The sequence below is a fragment of the Diadema setosum genome, chromosome 13 (genome assembly GCF_964275005.1).
Source record: "Diadema setosum chromosome 13, eeDiaSeto1, whole genome shotgun sequence".
NCBI lineage: Eukaryota > Metazoa > Echinodermata > Echinoidea > Diadematoida > Diadematidae > Diadema > Diadema setosum.
The window spans coordinates 3,351,712-3,376,360 of NC_092697.1; the positions used below are offsets into that span (position 1 = coordinate 3,351,712).

At 41.7% G+C, this 24,649-nt stretch overlaps 1 protein-coding gene across 1 annotated transcript in view; it reads left to right on the plus strand.

The window, feature by feature from the left end:
• LOC140236672 (uncharacterized) overlaps positions 1-24,649 on the plus strand; it is a 32,749-nt gene that overhangs the window by 1,603 nt on the left and 6,497 nt on the right. The window lies entirely within an intron of this gene.

The following is a 24,649-nucleotide window of genomic DNA, read 5'->3' on the forward strand; positions in this document are numbered from 1 at the left end:
TTCCGGCAGTAGCCGGACTTGGAGTGTGGGTAGAGGGTTCTTGGGACATGACTTGTCTGGATTTCCGGTTGGTTTGTTTCTGTTGTTATCATTTTTCTGGAGTGGGGCACGAGCAGGGTAACATAGCACATACTAGTACTCATACGTGCTTTCAAAGGCTCACTGCAGGTTGCCTTTAGTTTGCATGTATTTTTGTGCATGTGTATTGACAGTTTGGCGCAGAAATGCAGCACACACGCATGCACACCTGTACAAGGACCTGGTGTGGTTGGGTGCGGCATCGCCTTCGAACTGTATCGTCATTTTGCCACACATTTGATGCCAAACCGCGCATGGCGCGTGCCTCAACTTTTCATTTGTCGCTCTTTCATTTGTGTGAGACCTACTGACACTTTACTTCAACATGGAACTCTAAAAATCGCGATTTTTATTTTAACCTCTATAGTTTCTGCTACAAATACCTCAAACAAATTCCATGGTCACTAGTGCGCAAGCGCGACGACCGATTTTTTGCGCGTCAGTGTACGCGGAGAACAACATGCATGGTATTGCTCGAGTCACGTGACCAAAATCGCACTCATTTGACTTACGCGCTTGCCCTCCTATACTCTAGCGAAGTTTAGAAATCGATTGTCATTGCAAAATGCAAAATGGCCGCATTCTTTTGTTGTTTTTGTTGCTGTTGTTGTTGTTGTTGGTGGTGGTGGTGTTCTACTTGGGGGTGGACACTTCAAGCTCTACCATACGTTTACTCTTCTGCTAAAAGCCCAGGGTAGACTTCCAATATTTAAGCGTTGTTCTCCCACCTGCACGACCTAAAATACCCCCGGCGTTGCTAGAACCCATTTTATTCACCAGAGTGAAGAAAGACACCGCAAAACAAGATACCCGAGCGAAGATTCGATCCTGTGATCCCGTAAAAGGTGAAGGACTTAAGACTGCGCAGCGGGCGTTAGATCGTCTCTTCCTCTCTCTCTCTCTCTCTCTCTCTCTCTCTCTCTCTTTGGCTGCGGGAAAAAGGAAAAAGAAAAGGATTTGTCCAAAAGTAATGAAAAAAAGAAAGAAACAAATGAATCTCCTTTTATAATTTGACCATACCCTGCCAAGTGTGAGTCACCTGTTCCAGTCGCCATGGCAACGGTTAGTGTTGCTCTCGGTATTAATCGGCTCTTCTTCCAATGTCTTCCTCTTTTTGCTTGAATCCTTGGTATAGAATTTTAGAGTATACGTCGAAGAGAAATGTTTATCTTACGATCAAACAGCAACGCGATAGACTTTTCGGTTATGTTTCAGGGATTGTAGTTTACGCTTGCAAAACATAAAAGGTTCAATGATAGACTAAGGCACGCTACCATTTGCTTTTTTTTTCTCTTCGAATAAGTCTTCGAATAAATAACCAGAGTGAAATAAAACTGGTTCTAAACGTTCTTATCATTTCCTCAACTTTTCATGTCGCTCAAAAAACTACCATCCAGCAACAACAGGCAAGCAAAACTGTTTCCTGGTTATGATATTGAACTTCGCTGCTAAGGTGTTGTCGAAATTTATAAAAAAAAAACAAACAAATAATAATAATTCGCACCCTCTTCCTCCCCTCGCCTTATCTTCCTCCTCCTCCCCCTTTCCGTATCAACAGCTGAGTCGCCATGGTAACCGCGAGCGGTATCTGTCGACATCGGGTGCAACATGCCAGCTTTCATGTGACCAATCTCTAATCATCCTCCCACGTGTAGCATACGTTATTAGCATGCCAGCCGAAGGTCGACATTGAAGCCTGCGATTTGTTGAATTTATAAATGTTCCTCTTGATAAAATAATTAACAGGCGATATAAAATGTCACAGGCTTTGCATATGGTGGGGGGGGGGGTACTTTCTCCTACTATCGTGTAATGTTATGTTGTATTAATCTTTCTTATAAGTTCGCCAATTTTCCCCAACTCGCATTCCTCATTCTGCTGCTATCGCGTTTTACAAGCAACTACACGGGCTGACGATTGAAACGTGCATCATGTCTCCGCTACCTTTGGGATTCAGAGGTGATAAATATTCTGCTTTCCCATCTCTCGAATCAACACAATGTTTGCAATTTCACCTTCTGGTGTCTCTCTGAGGTTCATGAAGGTCCGATTTATGCGTCATTATGCGTCAAGATGAAAACTTCGTTGACATTCAATTGCAGGGTACACTCCAAGAAAAATTGTTAGATTCAACTTTGCACCTGTGCCAGTGTCACACTTATAGGTTAAACTTTGCATCTTTCTGCTCAGAAAGGTGTAATGTTGCACCCGTCAAGGTGCACCTATAGTGTGACATATAAGGTGCAAAGTTGGACCTATTTTTCTTAGAGTGTGATCGATGATTTGTTCACAGAGTCACGGTGAAGTGATAACGACATCTTGTTTTTCATGAAAGGAAACACTGACATCTCCTATATACGCTTTAACACATAATCTTCGAATTGAGATTTAACAATGCGATTAGAGTTGTAGTTCCACTTCAATCGGGCATGCAGATAGAAAACCGCCAGCGAAACAAGTAACAATAAAAGGAGAAATATCTATGACAGCATTTTTTATCACTGAGTTCAAATTACGAGGAAATATTTGTTCCTGTTTTTCCTCAGTATCGTCATTTATGTTTGTTATTTCATTATGCTCGTTCTGAATAATTGGTTTCAAGACCAGACATGAAACGCCAGCAGCGTTCCTGAAAAAAAAAACAAAAACATCCCAAACAAACGTCTTCCTTTCTCACCCGATATCGTCATTTCGTGTCCGGTAGCCACTCAGTGAAACCCACGGGTGCTTCCTGTGACCTCCACAAAACTAACCAAAAAATAAAAAATAAAAAAATAAAAAAATAAAACAAAAACAAAACAAAACAAAATAAACTACAAACTAAAAAAGAACTAAATACAAAGAGTCTTTTTCTTGTGTGCGTATGCAAGTGTATGTACGACTATGACTGTGTGTATGTGAATTCGTAGATATCTATATACGGTTACATGACATTGGCTCCTGCCACAAGTAGATTGCTGCCATGAAATATCTGTACGCTAAGCCAAACAAATTCTGCCCACAAGCATAATCCTAACCCTAATAAGCCTAGCTATAGGTCGTTGCAGAAAATAAGACGGGGGCAATTACCCTCATTGCAGGAGCAAATATCGTGTCACCATCATAATCATGCATCGCAAATATATACATGTATGACACCGTGACTTACAATACAAACACAAAGGTTACACTCTCTCATATACTTCTGGCTACTTGATTGTGCAAATACAGTGTTTATGAACTTTTAGAATGGCGGTCCGTTAAGGGTTACACTGCAGTGACACAATCGGCTACCACTCAAGCTTCCGTCGAAGGGTACCTTGGACACCCCCCCCCCCCCCGCGAAAAAGAACAACAACAGCAAAACATGCAGTCTCGCACAGTAGGAATGGGTGTAAGTACAGGTGTAGCTACATTTGTTTCTCATCAGATAGTTTCATATTGTATTCAAATTTTGCGCAAACTGAGAAAAAAAAAATCCTTGAATAATGCTTGTCCAATCTTGCCCTACACTTCTAAAAACTTCAAAAAGACAACAACAAAACACACACACACACTCACAAAAACATGAACATAATGTTCATGTTTGTGTGTGTGCGTAGAATTATCGTATTATGTAGAAATTACAAACTTTCTCATATCATATTAGAAAGTGACAGTTTTATACATTATGGATTATAATAATTCATCATTGTTTGGGGAAACATCGTGGTACAGAGGTTCAGCCCTTGTGCTCTTAAAGTGAAGGGTTCTGAGTTCGAATCTTGCTCGGTCTGTCCTCATAAAGAGATGTGAGAATGGGCATCTATGCTAAGTTGACGATGATAATGGAAGAGCTGGCTTTAAAGAAACAGTACCGGTATTGACGTCACAGGTTATCCTACGTACCCAGCCAAATAAGATCATCATCACTGAAGTTAGGAATATATTATGTTCTGTTCATGAATGAAATTTGATCTAACTTGGAAATTAAAGCAAAAGTGCACAAATATGTTCAGCTCTATGGTAGCAACGTCGTTACAACAATAACGTTTGGAATGTATTCCGTCCTCAATATTTCCCTTGTTCCAATGACAAAATTTTGCATGTTGATATTGTAAACTAATGTCATTAATCATGTTAATGAATGCTCTGATTATTCGCATAGACTGTACAGTCATCTATTCTTTTGTGGATCTTACTTAATAGCTACGAAAAAAAAAGAACCAAATTGTGAACTTTCATTGTACCAAACCATTTAAGTATCTCGCAGCAATCTGCCGTGTATTAATGTAAAAACGTGTGAGATCTCTTCACTCGCAAGGTCAGGCACTTGTCATATACTGTAAATTCTGCGTAGAACAGTCTACGTATTAAATTGCCTCCATGCGAAACTTGCTGACTACGGGGCTGACTACCTAGACTTTAAGTGCGGAAGAGCAGGGCACTCGATGTAGGAGCATCGTACTAAGTCACCGAATCAGCGCTTAATAGATATTTCCCGTTTGCTAGTGACAAAACAAAATTATCACGACTTACAGCAGCTCATGTCGCCCACAGCATGAGGGACTACTATGCACAAGGCACATCACACGCTGAAGTATAGTTTATCATTCCCTCACACTGATCGGTCTGCTTAACGTACTTGAACACGCTAGCGTATGACTGTCAATGGGGAACATGCGTGGTTGTCATTCTACATCAGCCCAATATAATATATGGCCGCATATGTGTTGGGAGTCACTTTGCCGATATACATTTCATACATAGACCCGAATAACAAAAAAAAAAAATAAAAAAATAAAAAAAAATAAAAATTAAAATAAGGAGGAAAGTCGTGCAAAAGAGTAATTTATATGTTTGATATTAAAGGCATAATTTACCATTTGCAGATGAAAGCATTAGTGCTATAAAATAGTTCTAAAATGTGAGTTAGGGATAGAAACAACCACTGTCAAAATTTGAATCCGTATAATCGATGTTAAGTGTTGTTAAATACACAAAATGTGAACAATAGTTATAATAAAAAATTTTCCAGACTAAACCGTATACAGTTACGGTTTATTGAGAAAAACCCTGATATCTCCTTATATTTTAGGTTTTATTGCAAATATTTCATATGGTAGGATGTTTTATGATACAACAGACCTACACATATGCATCAAATATGATATCTTGAAAATTTTTGAAATCACTGCTCCCAAAGGTAAACTGGACCTTTAAGATGATTGTTACTTCAGTTGCCTTACATAATAATTTCGTCTGAAAGATAGCGTTTTAATACTGTTCTGCCAGACACATTGGGATAAGCATATATCCATGCACATTTACAAATGCGCAAAATATATGAAATAATAGGACATCATGGGGGGGGAGTTAATTATTGTATTAGCAAATTTGAGAGGATTTACAGATTAATTTTTAATGAGTAAGTATATGGAATGCATTTGAAAGCAATGTTAGGAACAAAAAGATTGTTTTTCTGCTCTTTTACTTTGTCTAACATGTTTAATTGCGTTTTCCCACGCAAAAGGCTTTTGGGTATTTCTTGACATTTATACCTCATTATGAAAGAAATGCAGCTCCCCCTCCTTTTTTGCCAATTTCCTATATTCTAATTGCATTATATGTGACCAATTTGGGTAAAAGTTACCAATGAGTAGAGCCTACATCTTCTTACTCACAGGAAAGACGCCGGTTTGGTCAGCTGCCTGTAATGAATAAAATCACCACTTAAATAATACCATTGTTAGTCAGATCCTACGTTCCAACCACACTGTGCCCGAAGTATGAACGCTGGTACACCAGCTCTATAACCCAATCATAGCCGAGGACAAGACCTAAATGTAAATAATGAAGTGCAGTATATGGCTAATAATAGACAAAATGGTCTTTGACAGAATAAAGTGTTCTAATACCATGTTGAATACTTCCCCTCTATATGAGTCAACAGGTGTCTAACAATAAGGCGAATGTATTGTATAAAGAAAAAAGAAAAACATTTTGTGTGTGTTAGCAGCGCCAAATAACAAAATAAAACAAATAAACCAACAATTAAACAGCAAAATCCTGTTGCCTTTAGGAAGTGATTCTTGCAAGTTTCCTGTTGGGCTAATCAAAGGGAAAAAAGGGAAGCTGAAAAAGCAAAAAGAAAACCATACAGCCGAAATTACTTCCGTGGTTTTCTTTAATAGCAAATTTATCATCTAACCTGAAATGACAGATGACATTCTTAATCTATAATAATGAGAGTCAGAGTTAACCTAAAACAAATGGCTGAAAGAGAGCATTCTTTTTCAGGGCAGTTGTTATAATATATTACCTGTTGAAACACGAAATGCTACAACTTTAAGATCCTCTAAGATATTACTAAATGATCATTTTGAACCAACTTACCCATAAATTGTTATTTTTTTCTCTTGGCCATTCACTATGAATATGATTGCTTTCAAGCCATGAAAGTACTCTTGGAATATTGTCTAGCTTATTTTTTTTTTAAATTTGTTGCTTTTGTTTTGTTTTTGTTTTCTGCCAAGTCAGATATACTTTTTTTTGTTGTTGTTATTGTTAAGTTGAACTAATCGAAGGACCCCAAGGAAGTACAGTGGTATTCTCACTGAAATTGGGCTATCCTCCTTATATTATTTTGATGTCATGATTATGTGTTTTTGTATGATTCGGAAAGAAATACAAACAAACAAACAAACAAACAAACCAAAGAAAGTAAAAAAATGGCGCTTCTTCTGATGTGTGCATTGTTATCCAAGGGAAGATAATGCAGTTGTCAAAAGACGGAAGAATGTATTTCGCACTGGCCAATATAGATTGGATCTGTGCAGTACACATTGAAATTATACTTTGTTGTCATATTTACCTGAATTTTTCACCTTTTTTTTTAAAAGCAGTCCGTGATTGGATGCCTTTACTTTACTTTATCAAAATTGATATTTTCATTGACTTGTTTTAAAATCCAATTTTGTGGGTCCGTAAACTTCAGCTTAGGGGTTCGTGAAAAAAATAAATAAATCACAAAGTTGCGTATAGGCCTAGCAGTGATCACATTGAAGTATTAAGTCAATGTGTGATATACGCAGATTTTTTTTTTTTTTTCAGTTGTCCATTAGCTGAAATTATTTTTTGTGTTTAGGTTTTGTTTGTTTTGTTATTTGTTTACTTGTATGTTCGAGAGACTAATTCAACGAATGACGATTTGTCTTGATATGCTGCGAAGAGTCATTTCCGGTTTACAGTTCTATTTTCATCCACTCTCGCTTTGCATAATCACTCTCATGCAATGACACGGGAAATAACATTTCCATGAATCATTCCACATCATATTCATGATATGTAATCTCGATCAAGTTCGCATCTTGTTTGTTCTTTTTAATTTAACCTAAATAAAGGCAAAACAAAACAAAACACGTCTGTCATATTATAAAGTATCACAATTCATAGCATACGGTTCTACTACAAAAAGCAGATATTGGTGAAATAAATAACAGTATGACATCTGCTGCTTACATTCCCAATCTACTTGTCACGCACCCTTAGTTTGTTTTGTTGCTTTTATTAAACCCAATGATAATGATGTACTGATCGTCCGTTCAGCATCCATTATTATTTTGTCAATCTGCTAATTGATACAGTAGCTAGACGACTATTATCCAGAAGAACATGAACATAAATCATCGTTACATATACGACACACCAGCTGCCGGTATGGTTTTCTGTTGTTTTGATTGTTTGTTTGTTTGTTTCGGGGATGTTCGTTACTGTTTTATCCTGTTTTATAGGTTTACTTCCTTTAATTTCTTTTGCTTAGTAGTTATTTTTTTTACTTGAGTATTAATCGTTTTTGTTTTACTTTTTATTTGTTTGTTAAGCTTTGTTGCCAGTATTTTTGTTTGTTGTTGTTGTGAACTTTTTTTAGTACTTGTTTTTATTTTTGCTTGGTTTCGTTTTGTTTTTTGTTTGTTTTTTGTTTGTTTTTGTTTTACTTCGTTTTGTTGTTGTTGTTGTCGTTGTTGTTGTTGTTTGCCTTTGTCGTTAAATGTGAGCTGCTATGATACGAAGTCCGTTGCGCAACACGTTCAGGTTTCCTGTCTAAAACGTTCGCATCTTTCCCCAAACACTCTGTCACCCTTAATTCTTGCAAGTGCTTCCGCGAGGTTGACACTTTGTTATCGAGGGTCAAGATCGCGACAAAATGCTGGAAATCCTGACGAACATCCTTAATATGGTGGCGTATCCAGAAATCGATAGGCATGGGGCGAAATGCGCTTCTATGACGTCGAGTAAATGTTTTGGAAAAGCGCTTCCTATAACAGTGGCGTGCATTTTCTCTTTTTCCTGGTTTGATTCCAATATCATGAACCTAATCCGATACACCAACCTCCCCCAATAAAATACATGATATCTCTTATGTTAATTATAATGACCTTCAAACTACCTGTGATTGAGTGTGAGCATCGTTTTGTTTGCATGATTGTCATATCATTGAGGAAACCGCAATGAATAAAGTTAAGAAAAAGTCATTGCTGTTTCAACTGATAAAAACAAAACAAAACAAAACAAAATGCTCCTGTAACCGAACACTGTCCCCTAGCTCTAATCTGTTTTCTTTGAGATGGTTAAACCGTGACCAACTTTCGTAAGATGGGTTGAAAAAATTTCTCTTATACCTTCTTTATCAAAGGGATAACTGAGAGTGAGTGTTCACAAACAGCTTTTAAAGGACAAGTTCACCTTCATAAACATAAGGATTGAGAGAATGCAGCAATGTTAGTAGAACACATCAGTGAAAGTTTGAGGAAAATTGGACAATCGATGCAAAAGTTATGAATTCTTAAAAATTTTGTGTTGGAACGGCTGGATGAGGAGACTGCTAAGGCTCGTGATGTCATATGAGTACAACAGTATAAAGAAAATGTAAGGAAAATTCAACATATTTTTACTTTTTTCGAATAATAAAAGAGCACTTGACTTATCTCTTTCCAAAGGCAATGGGAATGATATTACCCATAACATATGTCAGCAACGAGTCAAGGGAATGTGTACTTTTTTCAAAAGACGAAATTTTGTGAAATTCTCTTTATATTTTCCTTATATTGTTGTACGCATGTGACATCATACACTGAAGTAGTCTTCTCATCCAGCGGTGACTGCATAAAAACTTTAAAAATTCATAACTTTTGAACGGATTGTCAGATTTTCCTCAAACTTTCAATGATGTGTTCTACTAATATTGCTACATTCTTTCAATCCTTATGTTAATGAAGGTGAACTTGTCCTTTAACCATCCTCTCGCCGTTGCAGACCTCACACTCAAGCTGTGTTAATCAGCAGGCTAATTTGCAACTCATCCTGTACCCAAGCCGCACGTCCGATCCGCATCTTGTAGATTCAAGTGGGCTGGAAAGGAGTTACTTCATGAGTACTCGACGAGCAGGGTCAGTGCGATCAAGGAGTGTGTGACACCTCCTTGGTGCGATTACGCATTGACTGAACACAATGGACGGATGTTGACGTGCGGCCTGCCGCTTGTGTTGTTATAAACCAGCTGATGACAGTCGCAGAGTGTCAAAACATAGAGATTTATATAATATACCACAATGACGAGAGTGACAATTCGCTCCCATAAAAGGCTCCGTCTGGGCAGGGAACCCATCTCACCATTGTCAAGAGATACACTGTACTTATAATAGGCATTTAAACACCGGCAAATACGCGGACCGAAGTCTCATTCGACAACGCGCTGTTGAAGATGCCAATAATGTGAAATGCAAATTAGTCACTCCGTCGATTTGAAGCGATTTCAAACTGTATCTCGCCCTCTTTTGGTGAAAATAGAATTTCTTTGGGTCAATTGCAGTCCAAGAACGCCAGTTGAGATGGCAGGTTTTTACTGTGAAGGGTTGATAACTGACCAGGGAAATGTATTTTGTCAGTAGATGGTTACATGAAGTATATTACTGACGATGATAATTATGGTCTTAATTATTATTATGCAACTACGAGTCTGCGAGTGTGGGTCTTCTACAGTCGAATAAAGATTTGACGGAGACATAATAACATGGCAAAGGGACTCGATGTCGTGGGCAAGACAGCCATGTTAACAGCCGATACGATGGCTAAGCGGAAAGATAATCAGTGGAATCGTAGATTTTAACAGTGGCATATTTCAACATCAAATCAATTCAAATTATGTTTGTATACAAAAATAATACCAAAAAGATTTTTAAAACTACTACAATGACAGTGAACGGTCAAAAAACAAAACGAACCAAAACAAAAAACGTGACCAGTGGGAACTTCTCTTCCGCGACTTCCGGTGTGCTTCAAAAGTTTGAAGGTTAATCCGCCAACCGGAACTATTACACTTTCGCTTGCATAAGGAACAAAGGACGTTGGCCAGTTGACCGGTCCGTCGTGATCTGCCTCTGAAGAATGTCTGACAAAAAAAAAAGAGAAATATTGTATTGTCACTACAAGTGAATTGCAAAAACGGCGTTATCTTTGTAGTGCATGCCATGTATGATTTTGCACAAATATTATACAATCAGGGAGGTGTTACAGAGATGGAGTGGCAACTCTTCGTAATTCATGCAAACACATGTTTGGGTTCAAGGCGTTACAATGGGATGTCTAGCATTCCATTACGCTTTGAAGTCATGCTCGGCGCCGCTCTGGTTTGCAAGACGAAGTTGGGAGACGAAGAACGCATTTCACCTTTCGTTGAATTACAAGTTCTATTTCACCGTAAAATTTTAAATGAAATAGAAATGTCTACTCGAATTGATTTAGAATAGTTTAGGAAAGAATTCAATATTATAAACATGTATTTCTAGTTTCTTCGTAATGCGCAAATCAAAATGAAATGAAAATTAGGCCCTCTTAAAAACCTAATATTTTTCTATAATGCGCATATTTGTGCATGTTAGTTTTTTAATCTTTTAATCTGGGATATTTTGATCTTTCAAATACAGTACTCCTCTAAAGCGTATTCCAGCGTGCTTTTAAACTATTTGCTGTTAAAATTGTTAGTTTTACACTGCATTTTGGTTCGCTGCTCCAATTCAAGTTACACAAATTCATTGTTGCCATCACATTGAAAGAGAGAGCGAATTGCAGTAGGGGCAAGTATTTCTAGATGTGAGAGCGCTAGTCCCGATTATTGATGCTCTCTTTTGTCAAAGCACATGGGTAACACCTGTAGTTGAACGCATAACTTCTCGGCGGCGCCGCGCATGACTTCAAAGGAGAGCAGTAGTTGTCTCTCCTTCTCTAGCACCTCCCTGGTACAATCGAGTTTTTCTTGGTAGTCCTCGTGCAAATCCTTGTTCCACGTAGAAATCCATGATAACTTGCAAGATGATAATATGACTGCAGATGGCAAGGCAATGCAGCTTAAATTTCGGTTGTTCTAAATGAGTTTTAATTGGAGATTTCTCCCTTCATTGTATTGGTACCTTTATTATTTTTTTTTTTGCACCCATTGCTTTGCGCTTTGCATTTCTCTTCAGTCTTTCCCCATTGTTCTCTTCTGCAAATGGTTCATCATGAATTCGATGTTTGAGCAAGCATTGCGTTGAAGCTGTTCTTGAATCAAAGACTTCTTTTGTGGACCCACATGAGAAACAACCAAATTTTGAGCCAAAACTGCAGACTGAACATTTGGTAATTTATGGCAATTTGATCGTTCTTACCTGACGCATAAAGTTATCACAGAAAACTGGTATTTAAAGAGAATGAATAAGAGCATGATATCATAAAGTGATACTGAGTTATCTATCTCGGAAGCTGTAAAGAAACATAGGAAACTTCAGCTGTTCCCAGAAAGATAGTTGATGAATGTTTACACGCTCGTCTCGTGAGTCTATCCAGGTAATTCTCACTTCATCACCGATGTGATAAAAAGAAAAAAAAATCTGTTTTCAGCTATCCGCAGTGCCTATTTCATTCGGTATGACAAGCGCCCTCACGTGGCTATGTTCGCAGTAGCGCTCCATTAAAAGACACACAAACCGACACATACACACGCATGCCATGCACGCACGCACCGCGCACGGCTAAGATGGCTGACTTCCATAGGTGTCTGGAGGGACCGGTAATTTCTGGGGGTTTTTTTACACATTAAGAATAATAATAATTATATTCTGCTTTGTAGTCTTTTCGATTCCTTAGTTCTTCAACTTTTACAGCTATTAATCTTTAAAAAATCCAACACCGCGTTAATAAGCTTTTGAACAATGCATCAATGCGGCTTTAAGGCTTTTTTTGTTTTTGTTTGGGGGGGGGGGTAGAATATTGTAAGAAGAAGTGTTACAGCTCCTTCAGTGGAACCTTTATTTGTATGTTGGTGTGTTTTGTGTTTTGGCAAATATAGTCAAGTATATCTGAACCAAGTAAACAGGTATTTGCAACTAGTAATCTATTTTTTTTAACGAAATCATCAAAGTTACGTCAAATCCAAAAACTAAAAAATAATTAATTATTCCCATAAGATTGTTTCGCATTATCTCCGTCGACAAACGACATCTACTGTCGTGCAGCTATAATTAAGTCGCATTTCAGTCTCTGTGGCAAAGTTTACCACCCTTAAACAGAGCTCTCCATTTATTGCCCTGAATTCTTATATAGCATTGATAAAATGAAGTAGGCATATAGTATGATCTGTATGAAAATAGCTTTGACCAAAAATTGTACTCAGACCTGAAAACTGTTACCGAATGTGGCGAACAAAAAGGCCAAGCAACATCTGAGCATCAGTATGTCAACGCTCTTACTGAAATGAGTAATAGCTGTAATCGTGTCACACACACAGACACACACACCCTCACAACCACGCACACACAGACACGCACACACACACACACACACACACACACATAAAAATACACACATAAAAACACACACATAAAACACACACATTCAGCTGATTAGCTGCAAAATAAATGTACAATACCTTGAGAATTCGTGCGATTCCAGATTAAGGGTTCTATTGCCCTGGGAGTCCGTGTTCATGCACTTTCGGTATTATACCTACACAGGAAACGGACTATCTTGGTTTCGTTAGACCTCTTTTGAGGACGATAACATAATCTCTCATGGGGTCAGCGGTATACAGGCAAGGCCGGAAACCGCGGCGTCGAAAACTCATCAAAGTGATAGAATCAGCATTATCCCTGTCAATACCATGAACGATCCGTTTGCATATGATGATTATGGCATCTTGGGACCTTGAATCTGTATGGGGTTATGAAAAAAAAAAAAAAAAACTGCCTTCAAAGATTGATACGAAACGTTCTCATTTCTATACGCGCATGCGTGACAGCTTATAGAAAACAAAACTTGCCTACAACGGTTACCTTGAAAGTACGTTTACGTGACAGTTGTTATAACCGCACAATGTGATCAATTAGCTACTCGTAGCAAGGAGCTACTACAGACATGGAGTCCCAACAGAGTAATTTACGACCGAACTCTTTACGCAACGCGCTTAACTTCAAAGTGCCGCAGCGACGTTATCACCAAAATCTTGCCCCCGGTGACAGCTGCAGCGCGCTTTCAAGATCAAGTTCGATGCCGCAGCTCTGTCCGTTAGTGGAGGAGAGTAAAAATTGTCGAAACAAACACACGTCTCTTTTGTGCATGCGCAGTCCATAAGTCAGCCATTTTAGTATGCGCAATCGATATCATCGAATCCACAACGAAATTTCGAATCTGGTAGTCGTTATTTCGCGAAATTTGGACCTTAGATGGGTGAGTTATGATGAAATATGTATAAAAACATGCCATATTACCTTCACTTTTTAAATTCCTCTACATGAAACATGACTTTTGTGGGAACTTTTAAAGTAATTTCGTTCGAAAGAGGATACTTCAACCTTTCGAATGCAACCAAGCATGAGAGTGCCAACAGGTGCCAACACATATTAAAATGCACTGGAAGTGAGCTGACGGTGGGCGACACTGTCGTCTGCTCACGTCTTCATACAGTCCCATTTGTTCATATTTGTGTTAGTCGTCAATTCATGACAAAGTTTTGATCTCTGCCCAGACTCAGACTTGATTACGAATACGATTATCCGTTCATCACGATTAATTAACTTTAGTCTTAAGATTTAACTTAAGTCTAAGAATATGAATAAAACTTAGTTTACTATACGCCAGTAGGAAGGACACAGCCACACGATTCTACTGCAATTCTTCGATAACTTTATTAGGACGTGAAAACCAAATCTCCAGTGGAAAGAACATAGCCCCATCCGACACAAGGGGGCGACATAACCAATGGCGTAATTTCTCTTCTTTTCTCCCCTTTGTGTTTCTCCCACACTGAATTATAAACCACATACACAATAACTGAAATGTCTTGGTGTAAGGCTTCTCACAACAATTATCTAAACAAATAAACGACCTTACAAGGATAAGAAAGGTCTTATTGTAACAGATATTTTGAGAACTGTGCCGAATGTGTAACACAAGATATGTATACAAATGTATTCCGTGGATACAGTGAATGTGAGTTCATGATATTACATAATGACACCTCTATAAACTGTGAACTCTATAACCTGTCCTAATAATACAACACATCCTGCAAACAGGCAGTATATTACTGCCAATATAACTACTAACGTAAGCGGTATTAACCTTCAAAAACTAGCATACATAACATATAACAAAAAGGGCAGCTTACTACCAGAGCGAAGGAGTACACTATAACACAAATGCAATAAAATGTATTAGCTTTTTGCAACTAAACCAACTCTAGTACGTATACGTTCAAACATACTGTTCCCAAAAAACAACCACTGTGATGGGGTAATGCATTATCTCACTACATCTAAAAATACACTGGATACATCTAAGTCACAAAAGGTATGTAACGTTAAATGGCATAGTATGTATGGCCTACAAACAACCAGGGATATAACCACGAAGTATAAATACAACTGTAATGACACTTTTATCACACAATTGTTTGAGATGACAATAGTAATCACATGTGCCTTCAGTAGGACCTGTGTAGAATACATACATAAGAACTAATCTCAAACACAGTGTTTACTCGAGTTCAAGGACATAATCATGCAGCCTCACAGGAAGCCGTCGTTCACGTCTGGGGTATCTACCAGGATCAACAGGTACCTGGATAGGAGCGGGCAGAGAGTCAGAGACAGAAGTGTCTGCTGGAGTGGCGAGTTCGGTGGGAACTCGAGGAAGGGCATCCAAGGGAGGGGATGGGGGAGCAGGGTCACCAGCCGGGTAATGGGGTCCATCGGGAGGTGCAGGCGGAGGATCGGTGGCAGGAGGAGCGCGAGGCAAGGAACCAGGAGGGGTGGACGGGTATGGTGGGACGTCAGCGTTGTCATCTGGGTCATCATCAGATTCCACATGGTGTGGTGTGGAATGAGGAGAAAGGGTAGAAGGGACCTTCAAGCAGTCGGCCAGTCGGACACGGTAAGACGAACTGCGTAGCTGGTTGCCAACGAACTTCCGGATGTTGCACCACTCGCCGTCGATTGAGCAGACCAGGTAGCGTGGTCTGGCATGATGTTTTGACCGATCAGCACGGAGGTATACGAGGTCACCAACGAAGATACGTGGTAGAGAAAGCATGGGGCCAGATGTAGTCTTGGACGTCTCGCTGTATGGGTGATTTTTCAGTCGCTGAACATGTTGGGCAGAGATGATATCCTTGTCCGAAAAGGGGATCTGCTCGCATGTGAACTGATCACGTTGCATTAACATTTCCCTTGCCGACAAGCCACGGGATCGAAGACGACTATTGAGGCGGGCAGTGGCAACTGACAAGGTCAAAGACGTGATGGGGGCACCAGATGGGTCATGGCGGAGGAGCTCGTCCTCCAACTCGCGGACTGCTTTTTCAGCAACAGGGTTCTTGTCCTTGTTCTTTGCATGCCCAAGCTCAATGCGGATGTTGTGGGACGAAAGGAGGTCATCATGGCATAAAGCAGAAAATCCAGGAGCTGGGTCTGTGCGAATAACTGCTGGTGGGCCATCAAGAGGTCTCAATTCAAGGCAGAGTTGGAGAATGGCAGCACGCAGGGTCTCCTTCTTTTCATCAGTGATAAGGCGGGTGACGGTATATGAGGTGACCGTTTCGCGCAGGATGAGGATGAGTTGGCGAGAGCGTTTCAGCACATCAGCTTTAAAGGAGATACCAACTACATCAGGAGGGTCATTTGTGGACTGCGGATGGACCAGCCGAGGGAGAGTTTGGAAAGAGACACAGTGGTGGCAGGATGAGGTGACCTGTTGGACGGCAGATTCCATGTCCAGGGCATAGAAATACCGGGATGCAACAGTCTTTAATTGGTGAGCAGTAGGGTGGTCTAGTTGGACATGGATTGCCGTGAGGAGACCATGGAGGACAGACCGAGGGACGACAATGGCTTCACGAGGGGACACAAAAGCTTGCTCTTGGCGGACAACCAGGAGACCATCTGGGGCAATCGTGGCAACCTGGAGGTAGCGTTTGACGTCCCGGACATTCGTGAGTTTCTTGGAGGGTCGCGTACCCTGGACAAGATGGGCATGGGTGCGTCGTAGAGATGGGCATTCAGACTGAATCTTAATCCAAGCTGGCCGTGATGTGTAAGGGGGGCGAGTCTTCCCAAGGAGGATGTCATCTGCAGAAATGCGATGCACGACAGAGTCCTCCATCTGTCTCACAAATGTGCACACTTGACACAATGAATCAGTGCAGTCTGGAGCATTGCGACTTGCAAAATCGGATGGGACATTTGCAGATCCAGAGAGGTGGCGCAGGGACAATTGGTATCTGCTCACCGTTGACAGGAATGTGGACACGCGGGGGCTGGCAGAAAATTCACCCCGACACAACTTCTCAAATGCCTGGACACATGGTTTGCTGTCCGTAAGGACACATGTGCGGTGCTTGGACTGAACAATGTATGGGCTGAAGTGCTTGATAGACGCAGCAATGGATAATGCTTCTACCTCGCATGGGAGCCAGGAAACTTGTCGTCCCCTCAGCTTGGCACTGAAAAAACCAGCCACAAGAGGCTTGTGATTCCTCGTGACATAGAGAGTAGAGCCGATACCATGCTTCTTGACTGATCCGTCTGTGACGAGCCACAGTTGGTCAGTAGCGTGGGGAGAGTGATCGTGCGGGGGGAGGTGAGGGCATGCTGGGCTTCCTGGAATGTAGAGCGGAGGTCATCAGTCCAGGGAATAGTATCCTGAGACTGTCGACCCGCAACAACGCCGTCTAAGGGAGAGAGAAAGGAAGCGCAGTGGGGGATAACGCGGGCAAGCATCTTAAAAGCTCCAATGAAGGAACGCATGCCTTTGACGGTAGATGGTGGGGGGCATGCTGCTAGGGCAGCAATACGATGGGGGCTAGCCTTGAGGGTGCCCTGAGACCATATCCATCCAAGAATGGTGGTGGTCTTGGGGGAGATGGTGGTCTTCGAAGCAGAGAGGTTGAGCCCTGACCTGCTCAGTGCATGAAGGACACGACCCCAGTTATGCAAGAGGTCTTCTGGTGTGTTACCGCCACAGTACAAGTCATCAGCAAGTTTGACGACAACACCTTCCACCAGGAGGTCACCCAGTACGCGACACATGAGCTCTTCCAGAGAGGTTTCTGAGCCAGGCATTCCCATAGCCGAGCGAGTGTATACACGCACTCCACGGAAGGGTGTGGCAACACCACAGTACTTCAGTGACTCATGAGACAAGGGGATCTGATAAAATGCATTGGTCAGATCTGAGGCAACAATGTATTTCCACTGGCTGATCTTGCGAAGAGTGGAATCAACATCTGGCATAAGTGATGGTTGGGGTTTCGAATACCGGCCAACATCAGCGAAGGCAGTCACAAGACGGTAACCACCACTGGGTTTCTTTACCAGGAAAGAAGGATTTAGGTATTCCACAGTTACTCCAACATCTTCTGGGCGAGCAAACACACCCAGTGCTTCGAGTTCATCGAACTTGGCTTGCAAGTCGACCAACTTGTCTCTGGGGTATAAGGGGAGGCGACCTTTCCTCTGTGGGGGTTGAACAGGACCCATATTTACGACTGCCTTGAAGGGACCGACGGCACCATTGTAGCCCTTGAAATGGGGGTCAAAGACGTCATCGTACTCAGTGTGTAGGTCCTTGAACTGCTGTCTGATGTTCGGGGGAAGAATGTCATTAGGATCTGTCTTCACCAGAGCAGAATGGTTACTGCTAGAGGTACGACGGGAAAAGGCTGCCGGAGGGGAGATCTCATCACTTGGAGTGTATTCAACATCCTGGGAAACTACTGGACGCACCTGACAAAAATGTTCATTACGACGCAGAACTCGTGGCTCGATGGAAAGATTCGGAATCCGGATTTTACCATCGACACTTGAAACAATGCAAGGGGTGGGCCAATATCTAGGTGACTCCAAATCAGCAGACCGGACCAAACCATGTCGGGGTTCCAGAGCAACACACTCATCAGCGTGAAGTTCAGGAGGAAGTGGTACCTCAACAAACTGTCCAGGAAACACGGTGGTAGTTTCAGGAGGTGCACGGAGAACATATGCGCGACGAACAGCAGGGGACAGGTTGGTTCGCTGAGAGGACCCATATGAGTACACTGTGCCATCACTTAGGGTGATTTGACGTTTGGCAGGCCGGATTGCAATATCATTGCATTCCATGAAGGGTGTACCAGCCAATACTTCAACGTCAAGATTCTCGACAACAAGGCCATCGAACAAGAAGCGTTTGTCATTGCGAGTGAATGTGAGACGGGTCTCGCCAATGACTTCGAGAGGGGAAGACCCATCAGCCTGGTGAGCAGACTGGCTGCTGTCAGTAATCTGACATCCGAGTACTTTCGCAGTTGATGCACGGATCATATTTCCGGTTGCACCGCTGTCTACAGTAATGCGCACAGCATGGTGCGTGTAGAAAGCATCAAAATACGGGGACTGTCGAATCTGGATACGGCGAGTAGATGGGGAATCGGAGGAAAAGGATGGGGGAGGATCATCCTGACAGTAGGCAGGTGGGGATTCGGCCGTAGTGTGCCCTTCGTCGTCTGTGAGGTCATCGGTGAGGTCGTCGACATGACCCAAGATACTTGCAACCTGTCTGACTTTGGCCATGTACCGCCTGTCCTGTTCTGGCAGGTATGTGCAGTCACTTAGAAAGTGATTGCTATTTCGCCCAGCCTGGAGACAAAGAGGACAGGACCTGACAGGGCTTCGACGCGATTGAGGCTTCACTGGAGATTGAGATTGACGACCTCCAGTGGAACGAGGGAAACTTCTACGAGGTCTGGAGGGTGCAGAGCGCAGGACTCTGGGAGATGCGGCGCAATTCAGTTCAGCCAACAGGCTATCAAGTGCCTGTGATATCTCGGGCTTGAGTGACGCGAGAGTCCGCGTACGCAAGTCGGTGCCATAACGCTGCTTGACCAAGCGAGGCAGGTCAGGATGTACCAGCCGCAACCACTCAAGTACGATAAAATTCTCTATAGTAGGAGATAGCTCCTCGTCTTCAGTGATTGGGTCACCATGATGTGTGATGCCCCCATTGACTGTTAACAGGTTATCTTCAACAAAGGCTAGCATCCGCTGGTATAAGTCTTCAGGGCGTTCATCGGGGCCCAGACTTATGTCGCAAAAATCCACAAAATGTGCGCCTGTGGATTGGAATCCAAAGTGCAATCTGATTGCTGCCCATATGTCACTGAGTGAACAGGAGTTCTTGACAATGGTATTGCGGGCTATCACGGGGCAATAATTGGCTATCTGCCCTAGCATGAGCTCCAGCATTATGACTTTCTGCCGGGCAGTCTGTCTTTGTGTGGCAGGGATGTCTGAACCATCATCATGTAACCCACGGAGAGGTTTATTCTTTGTTTTCTTTTCCCATTTGGCACTATCGCCAAGGAAAGGAGAGAAATTGGGGTCGAGGTTGAGGGTATAGAGCAAGTTTTGACGCCAGCTCTCAAAAGAGGTGATCGTTTCAACTTTCGTGAGGCACCACTGTTTCGGTGCTTTGGGAGCAGACGCCATAACGTATGTGTGGGACTGCTAGGGTAGAGACTGCAGTAAAACTTCGTACAAGAACTTACTTTTTGTCCGTGTGACGGCGAGGGTTGCCAGTAGTATCCTCCTTTATAGGTAAATAGGTGATCGATGCACGGGATTCAAGTTTCCAGCTGCCACCACGCCAGTAGGAAGGACACAGCCACACGATTCTACTGCAATTCTTCGATAACTTTATTAGGACGTGAAAACCAAATCTCCAGTGGAAAGAACATAGCCCCATCCGACACAAGGGGGCGACATAACCAATGGCGATAGATCAAAATTTAGAGTAAGAAGCTTGATAAAATAAATATGTGATACTCAGTCATGTCTTAACTCACGAAATTCGCGAAAATAAAATCGCGAACATTTCAGGTAATACATTAGAATCTCATTTTGTCATGTTTTCCCAAGTCAAGTCACCAATGAAACTCTTAACTAGATCTAGATCTTAGTCTTAGAGTTAAAACTTAAATCAGTAAATTTAAGCCGTTTCGGCTTTCTCCTTTGCCTTTCCATCCCATGCCATGGTCTGTTCCTTTCCCCTAGGAGCTAGTCTTTTTAGTAATAGTACTGTAGTAGCTCCTTGCTTTCCCTCATATTTTCACAACTACGGACACGAAAACATGCAGGTGTAGCTGTAGTGCTGTACTGTAGTGTAGAATTGGTGTATAAAGACCGATTTGGGGAGGCCAAAAATACAATGAAAATCGACATACTGTTTGAATCAATCTCAGAATCATCGGGAACCAATTCCAACTGTTCAATTTCTAACAGGTTACACAATTCACTGTCTGCAATATCGTCAAAACCCGCCATATCGAACAAATGTTTGGACGGTACACAACGAATTGAACAAGCAAAATCAAGCAGTTCGAACGCGATCGATCGCATGCATTATGCAGTGTCTACCAGAAACCGCACAAATATCAACCAATTCCGCACTTCCCCCTTCAAACACACATTTCCGAATTACGGATTACAAGTGGGTTTTCCCCGATGAAAACGCGATCGCTCCGTAATGTTTATCACAACGCACTGCGGAAACCACCAAAGCGTGCGATAGAAACGCCAAACCCGGGCGATTATGCCACGGACGTGGACACAGATGTCGTAAATCACGCTCGGCTCCCCGCTGCGTATACGCGCGTTCGTCGGAGCGGCATCGAAGCTAGATCAAAGAAGGTTGGCTTGATGGGACTCCATGTCTGTAGTAGCTCCTTGCTCGTAGTAGCATACAGTAACCATTCTTGCAGTCCAGAATGAAGTATAAGATATACAACAACAACAACAATAACAACAACAACAACAACAACAACAACAACAACAACAACAACAACGACAATTCGGCCGCAAGCTAAAAGCGTTAAATCTCCGAACTGCTCATGCCCTGACAATGACCCCGGGCACTCTAAACGATCTAGTGTGTCACTGAACTGTGTAGGCACGTTGCTTCGCGGGATTTTAAAAACTCGCAAAATTGCAAAAAAAAAAATGATTTTCAAAAGCCCTTCATTTCGGATGAGTATATGAACGGAAGTTTTGCATGTTTTAGAACCTCACTATCACTTTTGATTATATTCCAATAAATCTCTGAGTAACTAACAAAGAAAATATTCATCATAATAGTCTCGAACACTCCGTGTATATATCCATCTTAGAAATCGTATGTATTATCTTGATATCTTATTTTTCTTCTCGGTGTCCCATGGATGCTGTTTAGGGACGTTGTTTATTGTGCCAGTCAACCCCGGTGTCAAACATGAATCGCCCCTCTTTTTGCAAATAAAAAATAAATAAAAAAAATAAAAAATTAAAAACTCGGAGAGAGGGGGAGAGACAGACAGACAGACAGACAGACAGGCCAGACAGGCCAGAGAATGTAGGGAGGGAGGGGGGGGGGGGGGGGTCGAGCTATGTTGTTTAACGGAAATGACAGGGTCCCTCTCTTCACGCAAGTGTTCAAAATGGGTTCCATTTACAATTAGACCAACCTGGCATTTCATGGGTGATTACAACATTGCACGGCTCTCTGGAGCAGTGCCTGCTCGAGGAAAATGCTACCCTGGGGAAATTACATGCTATGTTATTATTATCAATGTTATATTCATAAATCATTATCATTACCTTAATGTCATTAGCGTCATAATTGTTGACATACATAAATTATAAGCAATTCATGGTGGTATAGTTGTAGATATTGCTATTGTATTCTTATTGCTATCATTATTTGCGTTATCAAACAGAGTAGAGAACGTGATGACATTGCATTCCTTCAAAGTATCTAGGCTTCAAAATTGTGAAGGATCCCCGTGTAAACTTTTAGCTTGTTCTTGATTTCCGTCGGGTAGGTCTGGTGGAGCAACGAAGGTTTGACATTGATGCAACATTTGGCGATCAAAATTTAATGATGTCTGTAGGTGGTACGCAAATTTATTTATCGCCATGCATGAGACTTAGCGTTCATAGTGACTAAGACCCCGTTTACAGTGCGGGGCTGGGCCGAGCCGCGGCCGAGCCCAACCTCAATTGCGAGGCTGAGCCCCGCAATTTTGTCCGTTTACACTGCCGGGCTCGGCCGCGCTTTTGATTCAAACCTTTCAATATTTTGTCGCAGTGGCACTCTGCTTGTAAACAAACGCAATTTAGTATTGTCTGGTTTTCAGACCCTTTGCCAACTGAATTCCGTGGCGACGAAGTCGCCGTTCGGGCCAAGGCCTTTGCGAAAGGAAAAATCCTTTGCAGGACAAAACCACCTTAAATTATACTAGTTTTCGACGTTGAGGGGGTTAATATCCTGAATAGCGAAATAGTACAGGCAGAGGGTTTGGAAGCCAGACTAAAATTGGCCGCGCGTTTGGCCCAGTTTGCGTTTACACCGAGAAAAGGCCGGGCTCGGCCGCGGCTCGGCCGCGGCCGAGACCACCTCCAGAGCGTGGCCAAATGCGCGGCCAATTTTGGCCTCGCATTTGGCCTTTTGCGCGTTTACACTGAAATGAAGGTGGGCTCGGCCGCGGCTCGGCCGCGGCCGAGCCTTGCACTGTAAACGGGGTCTAACTCTAAGATGTCTTTAGCGGAGAGTAAGTAAAGTTTGATTCAAGTTGTCTGCAACTAGGCTTGATATACGCCATGTTTACTCAGGCTTGGCATAGGCAATCTTTGGTTAGTTGGTATAAGGCTCTGTTTAGCTAGATTTGGTATGAACTGTCTTATAGGGCCTATCATGTATAGCTTAGCGGATCCCGCGTAGTCTTCAGCTGTTGGCTTGATATAGGGCTTTGCTTTAATAGCGAGGCTTGGTGTAAATTGTCTTTATTCAGGGTTTGGTGCAGGCCTAAGTCGTCTTTAACCCGGGTTTGGTATCGGTCGTCTTTAGCTAGGCTTTAGCTATAGGCTTGGTATAGGCCATTGGTCTCCAGTCAGGCTATAGTATACAGGGATTTGTCGGCTATAATAGGCTTGGTGCAGGCAAACTTGGTATTTGCTGAGCTGCAGCCTTTTTAATTCCAGTGGGTTCTCAAGCAAGGCACTGTTCAGGTATCTTAATAACGACTTGATATGGGCCTCCATTCTCACAAACGGAGCTGTTGAGTGTCTGGGAATCTGAAGGTAATGGTATTAATGGTCAATGGGATTAATAATTATAGTTCTGTGCTTCGAACTTACAACCAATGCACGTTATTTAATGAATGTATTGCCTATGCGAACGAAGTGAATTTAAGTGGGCAATTGCATTTAACATGTTTTGGCAGACTGCTTGTATATTGTGAGCATGTCGATATCCCTTCCGTACAACATGCACCTGTCATGTCTGTCTGACTGAAATGCGGTTTCCTTATTTATTCCAGATTCCTTAAAGGACAAGTTCACCTTCATAAACATAAGGATTGAGAGAATGCAACAATATTAGTAGAACACATCAGTGAAAGTTTGAGGAAAATTGGACAATCGATGCAAAAGTAATGAATTTTTAAAATTTTTGTGTTGGAACCGCTGGATGAGGAGACTACTACAGCTTGTGAGTCATAATGCGTACAACAGTATAAAGAAAATGTAAAGAAAATTCAACATATTTTCACTTTTTTCGCATAATAAAAGAGCACTTGACTTGCCTCTTTCTAAAGGCAGGGGGAATAATATTACCCATAACATTTGTCGGTAACGAGTCCGGGGAATGTGTACTTTTTTCAAAAGATGAGATTTTGTGAAATTCTCTTTATATTTTCCTTATATTGTTGTACGCATGTGACATTTAAGTTATTCACACACTGCAGTAGTCTTCTCATCCAGCGGTTACTGCACAAAAACTTCAAAAATTCATAACTTTTGAACGGATTATCCGATTTTCCTCAAACTTTCAATGATGTGTTCTACTAATATTGTTACATTCTCTCAATCCTTATGTTTGATGAAGGTGAACTTGTCCTTTAATTTGACAAAAGTCAGACGGTTAAATTCCATGTCTTTGTTTGGTGATATTTATGCCATGGCTTTGAACATTTTAGAGACTATCAATACTAGTTCCGTCGCTGGATCTTTTAACG